Consider the following 20780-nt stretch of genomic DNA (forward strand, 5'->3'; position numbering starts at 1 on the left):
CCAAAGGCTTCAACTTTGTTTCGAGACTATTTTACCCCCCCCCCCCCCACCCTTTTTATTTTTTCTATTAATGTCAACTTTGTGTTACTCTGAGCGGCCGAGATAAGAGGGTGGAATAAGGCCATTTTCTTTTTGTTGTAAATGTCCTCTGCGCCAGTCACACAGGAGCATCCGAGGAGATAGCAGAGCAGAGGGCAGGCCAATTTTAGGAAGTCAAAGCTGACCTCTTCTGGGACTTCCGCGTGGCATGTGTCTCTCAAACGGAGGGATCTCTGAGGGCCTTGTTCTCCAGGTGGGACAACTCTGGGACCACATGGACAATATAATAACCTGTCTCCATTTAGCAACCGTGACGGAGTAGAGACGGCACCTGATCGGACTACAATAAAGATAGAGAGACTTGCTTTTGAATCTTTTAAGGTTTGTATCAGAAAGCATTGAAGCACTGAACGAACATTTCACCAAAGAGAGACAGATGATCACTCTCTTCATTAAAACAGTTCTCACAAGTTGTGCCAATTTGGAGAGCCCGTCTGACCATGTCCTGACTAAAGCCTGTAACTTTACCCTGATTCACTTCATCAGCATGAAATTTGGCACGGATCATGTTCAGATGCTGTTCTATGGATTTCAAGAGGAATGGGCTTCATCTGCATTATTATAAGGAGAAATTCAATATACAAATTCAATTTGTATTTTTTTCATGCGGACATGAAATCTTTCACTTATGTTGTGTTCCACCTTCATTTACTCTGACCCAGTAACCCCTGCTGGAATCTCACAAGTGTCACCTTCATATAGATACCCACGATTATTCATGCAAACCCTGTAGTTGCAGAGATATACTCTTTTCATTTCGTCATTTCCGAGCAGGGACCTGCAAAAGGGGCCCCGAGCTGAAGAGGTTTGTCTTTTCTTCACTGAACAGTTACACACATACCCATCTCCTCAGTATGTGTGTAGGAGAGGGTGGCCTATGAATTCAAAATGTAACAGGCCCTCTCCAGAGCCAGTATTTGTTTTGTTCGTTCTGGGCTATACTGTAGGACCCAAGGTCATGAAAACACAGTGGTTAAAATCAAAATGTAACTATAAAAGTTTATTCCATTTCTGTCGACAGAGCCCCCTGAATCATTCACACTGGAACTTTAATCTGGAGTGGAAAGGGGTGGGGGGGGGGAAATGCAACGTTCACTTTCTCAGTGTCACGGAGGGAGACGCTGAGAGGAGATGTTACGCATCAGCCTAATAAAAAGCAGCAAGTACAGCGGCGGCGTAACTGAAGCCTGCATGGGTCAATGTATAGATCGGGTGGTCGAGAGCTCATAGCAGACGAGTCTCATTTGGTTGAACGCTTTGCTCTAAGCAGCTCTGAAGAGATGAAAGCAAGAAGACACCGACCCTCGAGAGAAGGAATCCATTTGAAGGGTTCGAAAGCAAAAATTACAGACGTTTAAATGTGTCATCAAATCCCTGAATTATTAATTTGTCGTTATGTGACTCAATTTTTTTTGACATTGATTTTTCTTCTCTTTTTCCTGAGCTCACACTAATCCACTTTTCAGAATGAAGAATGTTATCAAAGGAGTCAAGGAACGCGGAGAACCCCTCAGTCTTTGTTTCCTTACCTTTAGCTCATCTTATCGCTCTATTACAAATCTCCCCGGCTGGGCCGACGTCATTTTTCTCCCGTGTAGCTATCAAATGCCCCTGCCCCCATGTGTATCGACCACCCTCCCTCCCGGAGATCAATACTGAGCCTATGGAGGCTGGAACAAAAACTGTAATTACTCACAAAGCTACAAATTCCTCTGCGATAACAGCCTATTTCATTCATTATTGCGGATAAGAAAAAATACACACGCTGTGGCTATTTCCTTGTTTATTCATACAAGTCTTTCTGATTGGGGTTAGAGCAAAAGAAAAAGAAAAACATGCTGTGTCATATCCAATCCGTAAAGTATAACTGTGTGTTTCATAATGTACCGGTAACTCTGCGGCCCTCCCTTCACCTTATCTTCATCATCCATAAGACGATAAATGGGGCAAAGGAGCATGCTGCCAGAAAAGAAGAAGAAGAAGAAAAAAATCAATTTTGACTCCCAACTGGAAAAGATGAATTATTTTCCACCACGAGAAATAAGGTGAGCAATAAAACCTCTCATGATACAAAAGGGTAAGAAAGGATAACAAACATGTGGGCGAGATTTGCTCCCTTTCAGCAACCCTCTTAAGTGGTAATGGGATAACCCCGGACACGTCAAGAGCCTATCAAACTGCCCCTCACATTCGACCCCTGGGTGAGACAGGAAGGGGCCTGCTTTGTTTGTAGCAATCGGTTGCTGTGTGCAGGGCCGTAATGAAGTGACCTGAAATAATGGAAAGCCCTGGGCCCCGCACGGATGATTTTTGCCAGGATAAGAGCAGGGATCCTGATTCGGAGTCACAGTTCATTTCATTTTTCGCCTCTGATGAGATCTCCGCCGCTATCTGATAAAATTGAACAGCCATTACCGGCAGGGGCTCAGGCCGGCCAAGCGGTAAAGCGCCGCGGACTGCTTCTAACAGAAATCCTATACGTACACACTCCACTTTGTCAGCAGTTTTGAATTCATCGTTTGCAGTGGGGGGTTGAGCCAGATGATAGGGAATAATCTCGGCCCGACCAAGATTGACACTTCATTTCAGAAATCAATATTTACAATTTACTTCTTTCAAAGTTCATTCTGGGAGACGATTCCATATTATCCTTTCCAAATAAGCTGATCATATCTCTCTCTGGTCCTGGAATGGGTTTTTACCAAAATGTGAATTTTTTGGTTTAAAGAAGAAGAAAAAAAATCAATGTTGCCATTGTGGGCTTTAATCTGCCCTCTGATGACAGTAAATCTTTATCTTTTTATAGACAAACGGCTGTGGGCCGCTGACACCATTTCCTCCCAGAACAAAGCCCCCTCGCCCCGTGTGGACGCTGGTAGATACATGGAGCCCTAATGTGGCTGGACATGCCACCGACGGGTCATTAATCAGACACGCTGACAGCCACCTCTTCCCAATCCAGACCCGACTTCAGCCCCAAGACAAGCCCACTCAAGTCTTTACCCACAGGAGGCCACGCAGGGAGCGAAGGGACAGAGCGGGAACAGGATTGGATGGGCACTGGGAAGACGAGCAAGGACTCCACAAAGCCGGGGTAGGAGGGACTTCAGGCATGATGGGTAGGACTCCGAGATAAGAGTTGTGAGAAGCAGAGAGGAGTTGATGTTTGAGATGAATGGGCGATGTGAGAGGGATTATTTTTTAAAGATCATCGTTGTAAACTGATATATATCTGACGCAACGTAACGTATCCAGCTTCTGAGCCATGTTCTAACAAGATTAAGGCCAGTCGAGGGGTGTCTCGCACTGAGCACCGCACATTTGTGCGCGAGCTTGCAAACCTCCACAATCATGGAACTGTGGCCTGCTGCATGTTGAACCAGTGCGTACTTGTTAAAATCTGAAACATCGCGGTCTGCATCTGGGTATACAGCTTCCTGGTGATGGCTGGCTTGTTGCTGTGTGGATTCTGTGACCCAATCACTTCTTCTTCTTCGGCCTTTTCCCAGATGAGGATGAAAATGTCCTTAGTTCTAAAGGTGTTTGGTTACAAAGCAATTCAGAGGATCATGAATATACCAAGACATTGCGAGGCACTGTCCAACTCACAGTGGCACGAGGGGGACACTTCAGGCGATCACCAGAGGCATAACAATTCATCCTCTGGGGACCTTGAATGTCTGTTCCAGCTTTCATCGCAATTCCACCCATTAGGATGTCAGGACATTTAACTTAAAGCCCCCCCCCCCCCCCCCCAAAAAAAAGTCAGGGGATCTACAGAATATGGAGGTTTCGGCCTCTGGGAACCATCTGTACAAAATACCATGTCAACCCATGAGATCATTCAGTGGTGGACCGACGAGCCGACAGACTGACTTCACCAACTCAGCTGATTAAGATCTTCGATTACAGGCTTTTATTCCACTCTCATTGAGACATATTGTTTTGATTGCGGAACGTCTAAAAAGCCAATTTCAGAGTTACCCAGCGGTTCAGTCGCGTGTTGCATGACGGGGACGGGAGCGTTCACGTAGACAGGGTCACCGAGGAGAAGAGTCAGTGCATCAGAGGACCTGTAGCTGCTCTCCTACTACAGAGTCAACCGCCGCATTTTTGGAACTTTGAAAGGTGAAGATGCCAAACGACAATCAAAACCGTTTCTTTGAAATTTCACTCGCGCTCTCTGCGTTTGTTTGTTAGTTTGTTTGTGTGTTTCCAGGCTCGTGTGTCTTTGAGCCACGGAAAAAGCGATAAGAACGCACATTAACACAGATCATCCCCACGTAAACCCTCAGAGGTACAACTTGATGCGGTTAGAGGAGAAATAACCAATCACAACTTTGGCTCCACTGAAAACCGTAACATGATTTGCGGCTAAGTTAGGGCCCAGTGAGCATGTGCGTTATCCAATTTTCATTGTTCTTTGGGATTGAAGTGATGTTCCAAATCATCTTATAGGCACGGCTAATGCGGTTTCAATTGATCACAGGTCTGAAGGAGAACCATTTCCTCATTGTCTGTCAGGTGCCCCGAGGATAGCGTTGAGCAAATGTATATATCTCCTGGAAAAGTGAATATGTGTGTATGAATATATACACCCGGGTTTTCCTAACGCTCAGGTGATAACCATGTTTCTCTCCGTTTACCGCCAACCCCCCCGTCATGAGCCAAGTATACTCCATTAAAAACCCCACTTCACCATAAGCCCCGGTGGATCAAATAAAATACTGCACTTCTCCTTATTGACTGAGTAAAATGAAATAATCTATGATGCATGAACAAGCTCTAAATGAAATAATAATGTCCTTAGCGGTGAAAAACGGATTGGCGGTACAGTAATTGAGCAGATTTATTTCCACTCATTGGAAAATGGAAGGGAGAGGTAGGCAGCGGTGGTCCGCTGAAAACTGCCCTGCTATTTTATTTAATCTCATACTGGAGGAAATTATTGGCTGGTAATCTATTGTTAAACATCATTTAGGGTGATGGATTGGGAGCGTCAAGCTTTTCCCCCACGTAATCAATTCATATCTCATTAGCGCATATTATTTATGATTCTCATAATGTCCCCGCGGGGACAGCGCTGGGAGAGAGCCGGTCCCCACTGCGGGCCTCAGCTGTTGCTAAAATGAAGTGTGACATACTGTAGCATATGACCTAATAACTGCATAAATAAAAATGATTTTGCTTTGCGCTATTGATTCGTTTCTGGCCATTCTAGAAAAAGAATAGAGAAGATGAAGAGGTCACAGGAGCCCCTTAAGAAAATAAGACATTGAGGGGAAAGGATAATTGCAAACCTATGAATGGTGTGTCCACATATTACAAAACAGAATCATAATATGTGGGATTAGTTTAGGTCGCACACTCACAGGGAGCAAACTCAATAGTGTAGCTGCCGTGTAAATCTATGAAGGTGAATATTTACGACAAAGTAAAGCCTCAGTAAAGTCAATTCTTTCTTTGAAAGAAGCAAAGCGTGTGCGACTTTGCAGAGACAAGAGAGAAATCAATACCTATGTGAATAATCTGCATTTTTCTTAATGACAAAAGTTCCTAAACATGTGTTAGTCCACCCCTGGAAATAGTCCCCAAACAGAAGCACTATCTACTCCTTGGTGTTTGAGAATTGTTTGTTAAAAAGAATCCACTGTGTCCGGCTGACCTGGGAAATCCACTGACCAAAACTAAAAGCACACGTGTGTGTGCCCCAATTTTAAACATTTATACACTTATGCTTAAGTGTACCATTATTGTGGGAATGAATGGGTTTGAGACATATTCGTGCGTTGTGTGTTTATATATTGTTTCTATGAACAAAAAGCCAGATGGAAATTGACATGTGCTACCAAAAAATTTAATTAAAGGGACCTCGTTATCACATATTAATATATCATCATGCAAACGTCACCATGCTTGGACTAAAAAAAACATAGTTAACACATACTGTGCTTTTTTTGTAATGCAGCTTAAAAATATACTTTGAAAAAAAGTATTATTTCCTTTAAAAAAAGACATTAAGACCAATCAGATCCTCAGATGAGGCTCACTGTGCAAAATACGTGTTGCTCATAGTGAGAATTCATGAATTTAAAGGAACAGAAAATCCCAGCAGAGTGATTTTCTGTGGCACCTTGAGGTGTTTCGGTGTGAGATCTGTGATCAATATCCCGGACAGGGGGCGCGCTGAGCTGCGGGAGCTTTCCCACCGTTCACTGGGCCAGCACAGAAAAGGAAAAGTGTCATATCGTGATCTTTATCCAGTAATCGCCCCGACACACGAGTCAAGTGATATATGTGTCCGCCGGTTTGCTCCGGGGGCCTCCGCGACTGTCCGCGGTGTGCAGAGCGGCTGCGACAACATCTCTGCCGAGTCCCGGTCGCACTTGGCAACGGGGAAAGAGCTCAGAGTCAGAGGAGGGATGAAAAGAAAAGAAAAAGCAATTATAGACAAGTTATGTTCAATTGGGCCATTGTGGCGGCGAAACGCTCTCAGAATGGACGGACGCCGGTGATACGTTTTCGGGATCGGTCAATGTTTCTTTTCCGCGACCGCGCAAAAAAAAGGCAAGCCGCTCGGAGCTCGACGCTCCAGACCGCTCCGAGAATGAGCCACGCCATTGGCTGGAGATCAGTTTGAGCAGCAGCGCTCGAATCCCGACCTGCAGACGGGCGACTGACACAATCGCACCTTCGGAAAAATACACTGTAAGACATCGTCCAACGATTAGAGTGGTGAACTTTAATCAGAGAGGTGCAGACACAACTGTTGGTGGCTTTGTGTCGTGTGTTGCAGGTGTGTGTGTGTGTGTGTGTGTGTGTGTGTGTGTGTGTGTGTGTCCACTGCTTTGCTAAAAGGGGGTTTGAATTATTTCTTTGTCCGCCCTCCGCTTTGCACAGCTACAGTGACACGCGACGAAATCATCTGCCCTTGGCTGTGGGCGCCTGGTCTCGCACCGTGATGAAAGAAATTCATGCAGAGAAAACTGTTTCTGCTGCTGGAGTGTGACGGGAAAAAAAAAGCACAAACTACTGCAGTCGAGTGAATGACAAGTGGCTTCCTGTACTGATACAAGTGTGTTAGTACACAGAACACCGCGCGGTGTCGCGGCTTCTTGGGCACATCCTGGTGTCCACTGGGACTCTACAAAGACACGAGGACAGGTCAGAGTCTTCTTCTCATGAGCCTCATCACCTACTGACTCGATCACTTACTTGCTTACCGACTACCTCCGCCCCTTTAGTTCGGACTTTTGGCTTTTGGCTCGAACGGGGTGCAGTGCTCAGAGGCACCACTGGGAGACGGTTCGCCGCCAGTGCGTCCCACGAAAGGCGTCGGCTAATCAGCATCGCACACTCTCAGACTCCAGCCGTACAACTTTACTTCCCCTGCGAGTTTTTTTTTTTCCCCCGTGGAAGATGGGGGAGCAGTAGTAGCTGGTCCAGGGGTTTTTATTATGATGACGGAAGAACCACCGCTTCCTGTGGTGGTGCGATGCCAGATCAGGCGTGAGACGCGTCGATCTCGGACATCGGGAAGAAATCTGGGATGGAAATGATTGGGAATCAAACCGGCAAACAACTGTGTTGCATAAGCTCGGCAGACAGGCCCCGGGGTGTACTTCGCATCGTTGCATCGAAAGATAAAGAATTTGTGGGCTAAAAGAAAAACCATGGCGAGGCGTCTCTATATCTCTTGATCCGGTCCAAGTCACCAGGGCGAGCACTTGAGTCAAGGTGGCCATAGAAATGACTTTTCAAAATAACGTGAAGGGGAACGGTCGTTGGCTGCGGCACACGTGTCCATGACAGCTGAGTGTTCTGGAAATAAAACAAAATCCCTGCCAAAAAAACCTGCTTGTCAAAAGACTCTCCGTGATGAATTCAAACAGAGAGAGAGAGAGAGAGAGAGGAGCATAATGCACCTACAACATCACAGTGATAATAGCCACTTTCTTTTTAGGGGATTACCTTTTCAAAGTTTGTGCGTTGCAATGTTTTGTCTTCAATCCACATCTGACAAATAATAAAAACATACTGTACAGTATGAACAACCTCACTGGGAAATAGAGCATCTTGCACATAGCACACTTGCCGTATCTATAGGACAAATGTAGCTTTATTAACAAGTGATCACGCAAACACCATTTTTGCATCATCACCGACAGTTGTCACACAACGTAATCTTTTTTCGCATTCTGTGAAACGCGTCGCTTTGTATTGTGGACACTACTTTTGTTGCGCTATTGTGGCATTTTTGATTGCACTATATATATATATATATATATATATATATATATATATATATATATATATATATATATATATATATAACGGGTGAATCGGCACATTTGAAAGTTGGAAACTCGAACTAACAGGCTCATAATAATAATAATAATAATAATAATGAACAGAGAGTGAGTTAAGCCCGGGTGTACACGGATGACGGACCGAACCAGGATCACCATCAACCTCCGGTGCTGTCATTGGTTCCTCCGTGTCGGCGAGCCTCCGCCCTCATTAAGCGTTATCAGGCAACAATAATGAATCCATCCCAACTCCCGGGGTGCTGCTCTAAAAGCGGGACCTCATCTCAAACAAGTGGAGAGACAAAATGATTCACTTTGACATGGCGATTTCAAAGAAACAAAGTGTATAATATCCTTATAGCTCACTGATGATCTACATTTACTTCATACTTTAAATGTGGCGTGAATATCCATGTCATTTGAGCTCCATTTTGGACTTTGCAAAATAAGAAGGTGCATGACATTGGAAGTGTCAGTGAGGGAGATGGTGATATCACCTTTTCTTATGCAAACCTGACACCTACTGGGCAACTACGGTACATATGGATTAACGATCAGAAAATATGAACAGTCATACGAGTCAAACTATTTAAAAAAAATTAAAATGCTATACAGCAAATACAACGCAGTTTGATCATTTGTAGAAATTCCTCCAACATACAGTAGGTAGTGTCTCAGTTTATGGTATATTAAGAATTCAGTGTTTTAAGTATTATAATGCTGTAAAGAGTTAAAAAATTAATTTATAATCTTTTGTTAAAGCCTCAAAATGTAATACACTGTACAAGTTGTCATATTGTACGAGAGGTTATTGCTTCTCCCATGCTCCTGGCACTTGAGAGGCAGCTGCTAAGTTATTCATAAAGCCCCATTACTTCCTATGCATTTTTAATTGGCCGGGCGTAGTCACTTCATAGTGATGACATGGAGGCTCGTAACAAATATTTACTGTGCGATTATTAATGGCCCTGACGATTAATAATAACCCTTAAAGGACGGCACATCGACATTCCACCACACGATTCATTCTCAGGGGGGGTGGGCTTGTATTATGAATTGATTACTTACGTTTAATTATCATAATCTTGAGTATCATTTTAATTATTGAGCTTATTCTTTGACCTTCATTTATAGAACAAATTTGTATGTTATTTACTGCAGGGGAACCACTCTGTTCTGCATGTGCTTTAAAAAAGATCTAGTGACTCTGCATATGGTCTCACTCCATTTGCCCCTCATTGGTTGCTAAGTGGAATATTATTGATTTTTTTTTCCCCCCCTGTCCATATGTCCTTACCTTGAACGCCTGAGATGTTCAAATCAAATATTTGCTCACCATCGTGCGGCGCCGTCACTCACACAGACTTTTCCGCTGGTTTTTTTAAAACTGCACCTCCGGCAACTCAAGGATTCGCCTGCGGCTTTTCTAGTGAGACAGACGGGGTGCGGGAGGGAGAAGGAGAGTTGGGATGTTAAGTATATCAAAACTTAATTCACGGCGTCCCGCGGTGTGTTCGAAAAAAGAAATTGGGGTGGATTTCTTCCCCCCCTAAAGAGTTGGGATTCCACAAATAATTTACCGTCTAATCTCGTGCTTTCACTGCCAGCTGACAGTGAGCGATACAGTGTCAGGCACAAACACAGTTTCATCCCACAAGAGCTGTCCCGTCTGCTGGGGACTCCCGGCCTTTCTTTTAATCACATTTACAGCGGTAATAAACTGACGTGGCGGCGACACCGGACGAGTGGTACGCTGGCGTGACCGCGCAGGAGAGGAAATGTCCGCCCCGGCGGGAGGAACAGCTCCAACACGCCAACAGATTCACCTCCAAACGAAAAAAACAGGAGAGGAAACATACGGTAGCCTACGTCATATCGAAAGAACATTGGCGTCAACACTTGTGTGCATGTTAAGATGGCAACAAGCGAAGGAGACGGTACCCTGGAGGATGTATCCGCGCACATGACATTCTGCCCCTCGGTAATCGAAGGAAGGATGTCGATATCAATCCCTTTATTTCGCGGAAACCATTTTTGGCGGAGCTTTGGCGATCGGATTTCTGGATGGATGTCCTCTCTTCTGCGAGACACCTGTCTCTTATCGCACCTCGTCGGTGAGGAATCGAGGCGTGCAGACTCTTGAGTTACCTATCGACACAATGTCATCTGTTTGTCCCCCAAGTTGGTGCAACCCGACCGTGGAATCAGAGCCGCCCCGGAATAAATAAATGAAACCCCTAATCAAAAATGCTACTCTCCGTTTGGACGGGTGTCAAATGGGGGGGGGAGGGGGGAGGATGATCCGCCCTGATTTGATTTTGTTTCCAGACCACATGATGCATTCGGACAATTAAAATTTCAGCGAGTCGCTGCCTGATGGCCCCGCGAGCCAGCGCCGCCGCGCCGGGTCCCGGGTTTTGGATTTCCTGCGGTTCTGCCGACACTCTGAGGACAGGTTATTTATTTTGGCCCGCTGCCATGTCTGAGAAGAGAAAAAACATGTTTCTCCGAGTGTGTGTGTGTGTGTGTGTGTGTGGAGTCGCGGAGCAAGGTCAAAAAAGAGCAGCGAAGAGAGCCAGAGAGCTGAGGATGCTGCACACACTGGTTAGACAATTAGAAATGATCCCATCGCGTCCGTCTTCCTCTTCTACTGTACTGACTACTCATCACGAACCGTTATGGTAAAGTGCAAAAGTCTTTTGCACTATTGCATGTGCAAGTTATTGCTACTCATGATACTTTTCATTTCATGTATGGAGTACATCTATAAGGATTAAAAAAAAAAACCAGGGAAAAATTATTTCAGGAATGTTTATACTTTAGAAGAAATGGAAATATAAACTTTTGGTCTCAGTTTTGTCATAAGCTCTAAACACATTGTGGAAATGTCAAGTACACTTTAAACTATCTGCGTTTTTCTACATTCAGTCCAATAGAAATCCCTTTTTTATTCGCACATCTCTTTTTTATGGAAAACAGAAATGCGTGAATAAAATTAGAACAAAAATATGAAAATATATTAAAGGTTGTAGAACTAGATAATACTTACTCGTCTGTTTAGCAGTACAACGGCTCAACAGTTATTTAAATATTTTTTTTGGGGGGGGGGGGGTTGATGCTGTACTTTGTGTTCTACAAACCGTTGCTGACGTTAAGTAAGAGCATCACGTCTTCCAGTCTGGACACACACACTTTGAGCAGAAGTTGCTCCACTTCCAGCTGAAAGGGAGAAGTGGTCCGAGTCCACAAGTGTGATTTCTCTAAATTTGACCTTAAGGTTGTTCAGAGAGAAAAAAAAAGCGTCTTTGAATGTCTAGAAAAGTGCCAAATAGAAAACTGACCATGTCAATCACCTTGAGAATCACTCTAATCTACCGTATATCATGGATTTTGAATTCTAGCTCTGCAAGTGGAATTGAAACATCATTGTCGACCTCTACCGCCTCAAATACTTTCTGAATGAAGACCATATGAGCTGTATTTACATAAAAATGCGTATTTTTTATTGGAGCCATGTCAGACATTGCAGCTCATAGTACACCAAGCCTTTGTTTTCAGTGGATCATGCAAATATATAAAGTGTTACAATGAGATTTAGGATTCCTTGTGACGCATCGCATCAAATTCATAGATTCTTCATAAAAAAGTGTCTTGTTTTTATGTCAGCGTGATTTTGCAAATAGTATACAGCAAATCCACTGGTTGCCATTGAGGCAGGACGTTTTTCTTTATAACTGAACTAAAGCAGTGCGTGTGTGGACATGTGGACATGTGCTCCCGTGTGTGTGTGTGTGTGTGTGTGTGTGTGTGTGTGTGTGTGTGTGTGTGTGTGTGTGTGTGTGTGTGTGTGTGTGTGTGTGTGTGTGTGTGTGAATGGGTATGCGTGTGTGTGTGTGTGTGTGTGTGAATGCGTATGTGTGTTTGTGTGTGTGTGTGTGTGTGTGTGTGTGTGAATGGGTATGCGTGTGTGTGTGTGTGTGTGTGTGTGTGTGTGAATGGGTATGCGTGTGTGTGTGTGTGTGTGTGTGTGTGTGTGTGTGTGTGTGTGTGTGTGTGTGCAGCCCATGTGCAGCCACTTGTGGAATGTTTCGCAGCCAGCGTGCCATGTCGCCGCGGAGATAAAAAAGAAAATGAAGCTGGATGTGATTAAGATGAAGTCGTCGAGAATAATCGGCCGCCGCCAAGCAGCACCGCGGGGGGTGGGGTGGGGGGGGGGGCACTTCTGAGAGGGGACACTGCTCCGTGTTGGGCAAAGGACGAGCAGATTCGGGTGTGCACCAGTCCATGACACCCCTTTTTTTTTACCCAGAGGGCTCCATCCGCAGAGGGGTCCGCTGAGAGTGACAGCGATGATGATGTCATCAAAACGGGCCCGGGCGTGATGGGCTTGAGAACAGGGGAGGGGATTGACGATTTAGTAACCAGTGAAGCATGGCAACTCCACTACAGGCAGTGCATAATTCCCTGCGACGCAGCGAGAGGACATTTCTTTCAACAACAAAAAAAATAAGGGGAAAAAAAAGTATATTGCTTCACCATAAATAATGAAACACAAATGGGCGCGCTATTCCTCCTGGCTGGACACGCAGGGCACATTTTTTTTTCCTGTTTTTTTCTTATTACACTCCATTGGGTTTTTTGCCTCATTGAATTGTAATCTGGTCGAAAACAAAGACCGCTCTTCAAAACCAAGTCAACAGCAAATGACTAAATGAGCGCTCCTCCAGGATTTAAAAAAAAGAGTCAGAGAACTTTCTTAACAGGTTTTCTTTGCATTATTGTCTGAACAGAAGCTGTGACGGGTCTTTTACTGAGGCTATAAGATAAACCATATTCCCTTGGTCCCCCCCCCCCCCCAACGGGGCTTTTTGTTTGACTAGGTAGAAGTGAAAAGAAATTACACAATTCATCAAGGCTTTTTTTTTCCCCGTTCAAATACTAAAAACAGTCTGGGCAAACAAGAGCCACAGTTCAGGAAATGTTATACTTGATAAACATTAAAGAAGATATACCCAAGAAAAACTGATTGAATAGATTTACAGGTAGATAATTAAAACAAACTGATTCAGAAGCATAAATAGTTTAGTTAATGCATAAATAAATATTGGTCAAGTTTATATTAATGTAAATGAATATGTTTGACCACATTTAATAACCTTCAATAATGCACTACAGTGTACACGTCATGTGCATTTCTTAGTTTGGTGTCGACAGTAGTAAAGCTGTAGTTTATGGACTGCGGGTGTTTTGAAGTCACAATGCTGCCATCAAGTGGGCAATACGTATAATTACAACTACGCCACATTCATTTCAATGCAGCTATGACTACAGTGTAATTGTTGTGGATTATTTTTGTGTGATTATGTTAATAACTCTGTCTAGAGTTTTTTTTTATTATTTTTTTGGGGGGTTCATTAGATGTTTAGAATAATTAAATTTCGAAATTCACATTTCTATTTGGTGAGTAAGAATTTCACAGCTAACAATATTTCAATAAAGAACTAAAGAAAAGTCAGCATCTTGGTCTTGTTGGGGGAGAAATTAAAGGATCACCAATGTTATTGGAGGATTATCATCCGGGGACGGTCATACATCTCATAGCTGTCTAGATTTTTCCCCTGTGAAACGTAAATATCACTGTCATGGTGGCACGAGAGGAGCAGTCAGTCACAATCAGTACAGGATTCTTCCTTTGGGGACCACAACTTTCTGTACAAAGCTTTGTTTCTTTTTATAATGATGTGTCAGTCTGTAAAACTCAAACTTGGCGCTGAGCCGAGGTGCCTGCATCAGCACCGCTTCCCTTGACCCTTGACATGTTTTTTTTCCCCCCTCGTTTTCCAAATAGATTATTTGGCCGGTCCAGAAAGGAGATTCATCAGTGTGTACAGATGAAAGAATACAGAGACCATGTATATAAAGAGGGATATACACATACACACACACGCACACGCGCACGCGCACACACACACGCACACGCACACGCAGAGAGTGAAGCCGATCCTGGAAGTGCATGAAGCCTGTATTCTCTCAAATGACCAGCAGAGGGCGACTCGCTGGTTGCAAAAAGAAGCTGTTTTTTTTTTTAAAAGTCTCTGTTTTCAAGTCAAGTGTGTGTGTGTGTGTGTGTGTGTGTGTGTGTGTGTGTGTGTGTGTGTGTGTGTGTGTGTGTGTGTGTGTGTGTGTGTGTGTGTGTGTGTTGGTAACTAAAAGTTTTATTTCTTCTCAATTATGAAACCTTATGTGTCAAACTCACTATAAGCGGATTAAAAGAGTTTTTTTCTTTTTCTTTTAAATGCAAATTGAGAAAACATTCACCACTTTAATAATTCTCTTCCCCGTGGCTCCCTTGGCAATCGGAACAAAAGTTACATCAAACAGGAATTCATAGCTCTCCTCCTCGCCCTCCCCATCAAAAATACGGATTCATGGTCAATTTTTTGAGGTGTGGGGTTTATGGGAAAATTTCTAAGTCAACCCACAATTTACATCGGAAGTCCTGTCACATTCAGCTAAATGCAAACATCCCACACAGTATCATTCATTCACAGAACATGGAGTATATATATATATATATATATATATATATATATATATATATATATGTTTGGCCTGCAGAGGTCACCAAAACACAGTGTATAAAATCTCCCGAGCACCGTCCTCCCAGCTTCCCACAGGGAGGGGGCCAGTGTACTGATGTGATGTTCTCACCACAGGGATGTTGATGTTTTTTAACTTTCAAAGGGGAACACTCTGATTTTAAGTTTCATTATTATCAGACTCGTGCATAAACCTATAGTCTGTCTGGTATAATAATCTACAAGATCTACATTACCAGTGGTCTCGTGAAGGAGCTCCTCGCCATATGTTGTGGACAGTCTAAGGATAAAAATACAAAGGCAACGTGTATTTATTCAACCTCTGCTTCATTTGAAGAAAAAGTTTCAAAAGGATTTCAAAAACTTCTGAGTAGACTCAACACCTCCGTCTACAGATTTGATAGATTTAATACAAACATAGATTAAATGTTAACGGGAAGACGCGGAAAACTGAAATAAATACATTTACAAAACTGAAACATATTAGAACAAAATGGAAGTCAGCTTCCTGCCATCAGGGCTGTGCCAAGCCCCACCACTAGGTGTCCCCACTAACCACAACTAAGAACACTTGCACAAAAACATTGCACACCATAACTTTCCTTATATATATATGAAAATACATTATTTTGGCGAGAGCTACATATAGAATTAATCGCCACTGGTACCCCATGAGCTCAGTTCTGCATCGGAAACCCTTGGACCTCAGAGTAAATGAACCGAGGCCGTTGTGCTTTTTATGCAGCAGAGAGGAGCAGAAGATGGACGGACAAAGAGACAGTGAACCTGATTTGACTCTGGACCGGATTGATCAGGTACTGTAAAGCTGCTCAGTCTCCATGACAACAAGCATCCAAAGGAGGCGAAGAAGAAGTGGGGTTAAATTAAGATTGGCCTCATTCTTTAGCGGAAACGCACGGAGAAAATGACACATGGACGATGTGTCATAGACTGAATTCACATAGTGGCTAATTAAAAGATTATTTTCTTCCAATTCTAAATTATTTTTACCAGATGAAGGGATTGATCACCTTAAAGGTACTCTGTGGAGTTTATGACCACTATGGGTGCAATGGTTTGATAAGTGGACCCCCCCCCCCCCCTTAATCTCTTCCTCGTGGTTCAGGCTCACTGTGGCGGGACGATTCTGCAAAGACTCAAGGAAGCCAGAACCTTGGACTTGTGACCAGAAATGTGAGAAGTTAATAAAGACAACTTGTATCACATCAAGGTGGAGTCTTCATTAGGTGATCGACCTGCTTGTCCTGATGCAATTATTGCCCCCCAAGTAATTATTAGTCAGACCTCTTTCTTGTTCATGCCAGCATATGTGATGATACTGTAAACGCTTGCTTTTGTCAGCATGGAGCCTTTCTGTCGTGGTTTCTTTTGACCATTTTGATATTTTGTCCGACATAATACGTGTCCCATTTCTGTCAACCTGCAGGACACAAACTCTAAGTGATTGTGACGACCAGCACACATCTCTAATTTGCCGGGACGGGTTATAGGAGTCATCTCTTGAAGCTCCGTCTCGCTGCTGTCAGCCAACTCCCAGACAGACGTCCTCAAATGAGGAGTGAATCCCGTCAGGATGACGACACTAGTTCAATTTCCCCAAAAGATGGAAGCGAGAGAGGAGCAGAGGAGGGGAGTTTTCGGTGCAGCTTTTTGGGGTTTTCAGTGACGCACGGTGGGGGTTTTTTTGTGGCGGCACGAAATGAAATGTCTCACTACATGTTCCGATCGCAGCGTATTCATCATAGTGTCATTTGTCCTCAATCATGCACTGCGGAGCTGCTGTGGCAGAAGCCATCACATTTACAGGCACACATGCTTGATTTATTTTACACGTGAAAACTGAAATTAAAGTTTTGCTTGTGCATTACAAAGCACCGTGGATCAGTGAGTTTCCATCATGCTTTGTGAGAGGTGCACACTGTGGCTCAGCTCCTCTACAGGCCGCAGCGAAACATCTTGCTCGGCGCATTGCGAAGAGTTACGAATACGCCAGTAAAAAAGCAACACCTAGTCTACTGCACGGGTTGCGACGCTGAAAACGATCACATCGTCTCTCCCCGTCAAATCAAACGAGGCGTCTCATGACCTCGCTCGCTGTCAACCATGGTGGACAAAGCATGGAGAGGACAGCTGCTCGTGTGAGCGTTGGCGATGCTTGTCGCGGGCTCAGTCATTCATGGTGCCAGTCACTTACTTCACCGCGCTGGTGCCAGCTATGAGCTCTCAATCAGCCGGTCTGGGGAGCGAAAATGGAATTAGTCTCCATGCAGACAGGGAGAACGAGAGCTGATGAAATTTCCCTCATGCTCCAATAGGATATTTGCCTGCCTGTAATAGCTCGTTGGATAACAGATGACGTGCGGCCAGGCCCCTGGGCGTGGGGGTTTTTTTTGGTTCTGACCACTGCCAGAGGACCTGAAGGTTTGAAGGTTAATCGGGTAAAAGCAGGCACAAGACTGTTAAGAGCTTTATAAACCAATAAAAGAAGCTTCAAATCAATTCTGAGGCGGACAGGTAGCCCGCTGGAGTCGGCCGAGGGCGAGATGTGTGGTGCAATGAGAGCTCTGCGATTTCCGGTTGTAAGTCCACACGCGTGCAGCTGAGGTTTGAAACATTAATAATAGCCAGTCCATAGTTCCACTGTAGATATGTAGTCTTCAGATTAATAAACGTATCACGTTTTCTGATGCGAGGCTCAGAGCTGAGATATGACTCAAAGATGACGCCGCGTGTTGTCGGCGGTTTAGTGCCAGTTACACATTGACTTTCTCTCTCAGTGACTAATGGCCCAGACTCCGGGGATGCTCTCGTCGAGCCACGGAAAATTCCCCGCCATCCATCATTTTATTTCCGAAATACTGTTTTTCTATACTCACCATAGTGTGTTATCGTGAGCAGATATTTGTGTTTGTCATCATATTCACCAAACAACTTAAACTCCTAGAACAGTAAGTTACCTTATTAAACATCGCATTGGTTTTCAAGTAGACCCAGGACTTTCTGATTCGTCAAAGAGTAATCATCATGATCTAATTAAAATGTCTGAGGGCTGGTGATAAACGCCATCGTTTTAAAAACCATGAGCTTATGGAACTACAAGAGCTTGTAGTAATTAACTGACAGTGAGATTATTAGGTTTTTAAAAGGGTGTATATAATGCATTGAACAGAAGAGAGGATTGAGAAAGATTATGATATCAGTCTCTTTGTGCAGATTTGGAATAAGCTGTGTCAAATTGACTGTTGAACTACAGTTTCCCTCTCGCTTTACTCAAAGGGGCCGAGGACACTTGAGAATGAATCGAGCGAGAGCTCAGCGTGATCTCTCTCCCAAGAGCGGCTGGCTTTTTTTTCCTCCGATCCCACCGAATGGAAAATGAACAAACTGTGTGGAAAAACTAAAATCGTGCATCTCTATGCACGGGGGGCTAAATCAAGTTGTTCACTCGTAGAAATGTCATGTGTTTAAAGTTCGACAGTGGCATTATGTATACACACCGATCATAATTATTTTAAGTACAACAGCAGTGACTGTGAGCGTGGCTAAATAGTCTGACGAGACGAAGACAAAGCGAATTTAGTTTCAGTGTAGTATCCTCGCTGCTCTCGTATCATGGGGGGGGGGGGGGGTCTCCCCACAGGATCGCTCACGACAAGTTCACGCTGTGCCACAAAGGCACATCTGTTTTCCCTGATCCCTTCACAGCAGGTCCCCCAACAAGTCGCCTGTCAGTCAAGGTGAGAATAAGACCCAGGAAGCGACAAGTCGAAGGGGGGGGGGGGGGGGGGGTGGGACTGTGTTCAACGGGTTTACCTGCCAAGGCATGCACACAACGTTGGTCACATATCTGTGACATTCGCAAAGGAACGAGCCAAAAGTTATTACAGATCTGACTTTACTGAAGTCCAAGAGGCCAACAAAGAGTGTACCATTTGTGGCTACAGTCTTGTGGCCTGGCCAGTTTTAACAATAGCAGTATAGTTTGACATCTTGGTAAATGCACCTATTCAGTTTATTGCCAAGAGCAATGATAAATGGACTTCATTTATATCGCGCTTTTCTAGTCATATAGACCACCCAAAGCGCTTTACAGGAAAGTCACATTCGCCCATTCACACACATTCATACAGCGCTGCTATTTACCGCGCATTTTTCTGTAACATTCATACACATTCATACACTGTCGGAAGAGCGGTCAGAGGCCAGTTAGGGTTAAGTGTCTTGCCCAGGGACACAACGGCATGTGGACTGGCGGAAGCTGGGATCGAAGGTTGGCGGACGAACGCCTCTACGTCCTGAGCCACAGCCGGCCTGTGACATGAGAAGATCGATACCAGTTTCACAATCCGTATGGTAAATATGAGGCGGAAGCATTTCCAGTTAGCTTAGCGCAAGGAAAAGGGGAAACAGTTTGAGTTCATGTCTGAAAAGATCTTCAATCTGTAATCTGTACAAGTAAGATGACAAATAGCCTGCAGTGCAACCGCCAACCCCGGACGAAAACAGATGAGAGTTTCACTCATTGCTATTCCAGAGAATTTCTTCACTAGTCAAATGAGAAAATGGAGCTTTCTGAACATTAGACTAAACGCCTGCACATCATCATAAACATTCCGTTCCCAGCATGGAGCATGTTGGCGGCGGAGGCCTCGTGCTGTGTGGTGATACTTTTCTGCAGCAGTTTCCTCTGATGGTTTGTGAGGGTGAAATTAATGAATGGAGCAAAAAAAACACGGAAGAACGACCCCCGACAGAAGGCGAAGCTGTGACTTAATGACAGACAACTTGTGGCTGGAAAAATTGACATTAAGGGGTAAACACCATGAGCAGGTTTTTTTTATATTTTATATATAATCAATTCATATCACTTTTTAGAGATCGGTTTGACCTCAGGGTCTTATTCTGTTGATCAAAGTGTTAAAGAAAAGCTTCATTGAATCTTCTTAGATTCAGTGTTGTAAGACAATAGAGAGTAGGTATTTGATATGTTTCATTATTTCCTTTTGTTGTTTTTCTCCTTGTTCTTTTCTTGACATGTTCGGAATAAACACATTTTCAATTCAATTCAATTCAATTCAAGCTACTTCTATTTTTCTTGCAAAAGGGGCAAATCTCAAACAAGCAAGATATGTGTTGTGGCAATACACAGTGTAATGTGACAGCCAGTGATGTGCATTTGCAAACATCATGATAAGCATTCCATATCCTTCGCCGGCTTGCATGAATCATCGTGCGACGAACAATGGTCCTTCTACTTATCGGTCATGAATACTGTCCGTGGCCTTTCTCGGACACATTCTCTCCGCGCTTCCTCTGCAAACACTGATACGATGAGCAGGCTCGGTCTCAGCGCTCCCGTTGGCTCTGCCGATCGCTGCCTCGACGGTCACCCATCTCGTTAGCCGCCGGTATCTTGTTAGCCTCCGGTATCTCACCGAGAAGTCAAGGACGATATGTGAGACTTTTCATTTAATTCCGCTGAGGACACCTTCAGGAGGCTCAATTGTGATTCCAGTGCCTCTCGACCCCTCCTAGGTCTTGTACCAGTGCCCACATGTAGCGCCAAACTTCTTGGTGATCTCTAAGGCAATGAAGGGGCAGCTACCAAAACGGCTTCTAATATCTTACCTACTGGTGTTTGTTGACCTTTAAGCTGCCAAGTTTACAGACTTCTGTGTTTATTGTACATTTCAGCCCTGGCTTGATTGAAAAACCCCGTATTACAGGACCAAAGCGAGTCATTTAAATTACA

At 44.1% G+C, this 20780-nt stretch overlaps 1 long non-coding RNA gene across 4 annotated transcripts in view; it reads right to left on the bottom strand.

Annotated features, from left to right (window-relative positions):
• LOC118311189 overlaps positions 1–20780 on the bottom strand; it is a 102376-nt gene that overhangs the window by 79585 nt on the left and 2011 nt on the right. Inside the window, exons 1-2 of one of the 4 annotated variants that reach the window (XR_004793927.2) lie at positions 15244–15288; positions 9745–9834 (exon numbers count right to left, since the gene is read on the bottom strand). The exons of 1 other annotated variant lie outside the window; for it this stretch is intronic. This is a non-coding gene — a long non-coding RNA (uncharacterized LOC118311189). Of the gene's footprint in view, positions 1–9705; positions 9835–15243; positions 15289–20780 lie in introns of those variants that run through there. 2 more of the 4 variants (XR_004793928.2, XR_004793926.2) reach the window with 2 other exon arrangements.

Source organism: Scophthalmus maximus, chromosome 1, assembly GCF_022379125.1.
Source record: "Scophthalmus maximus strain ysfricsl-2021 chromosome 1, ASM2237912v1, whole genome shotgun sequence".
NCBI lineage: Eukaryota > Metazoa > Chordata > Actinopteri > Pleuronectiformes > Scophthalmidae > Scophthalmus > Scophthalmus maximus.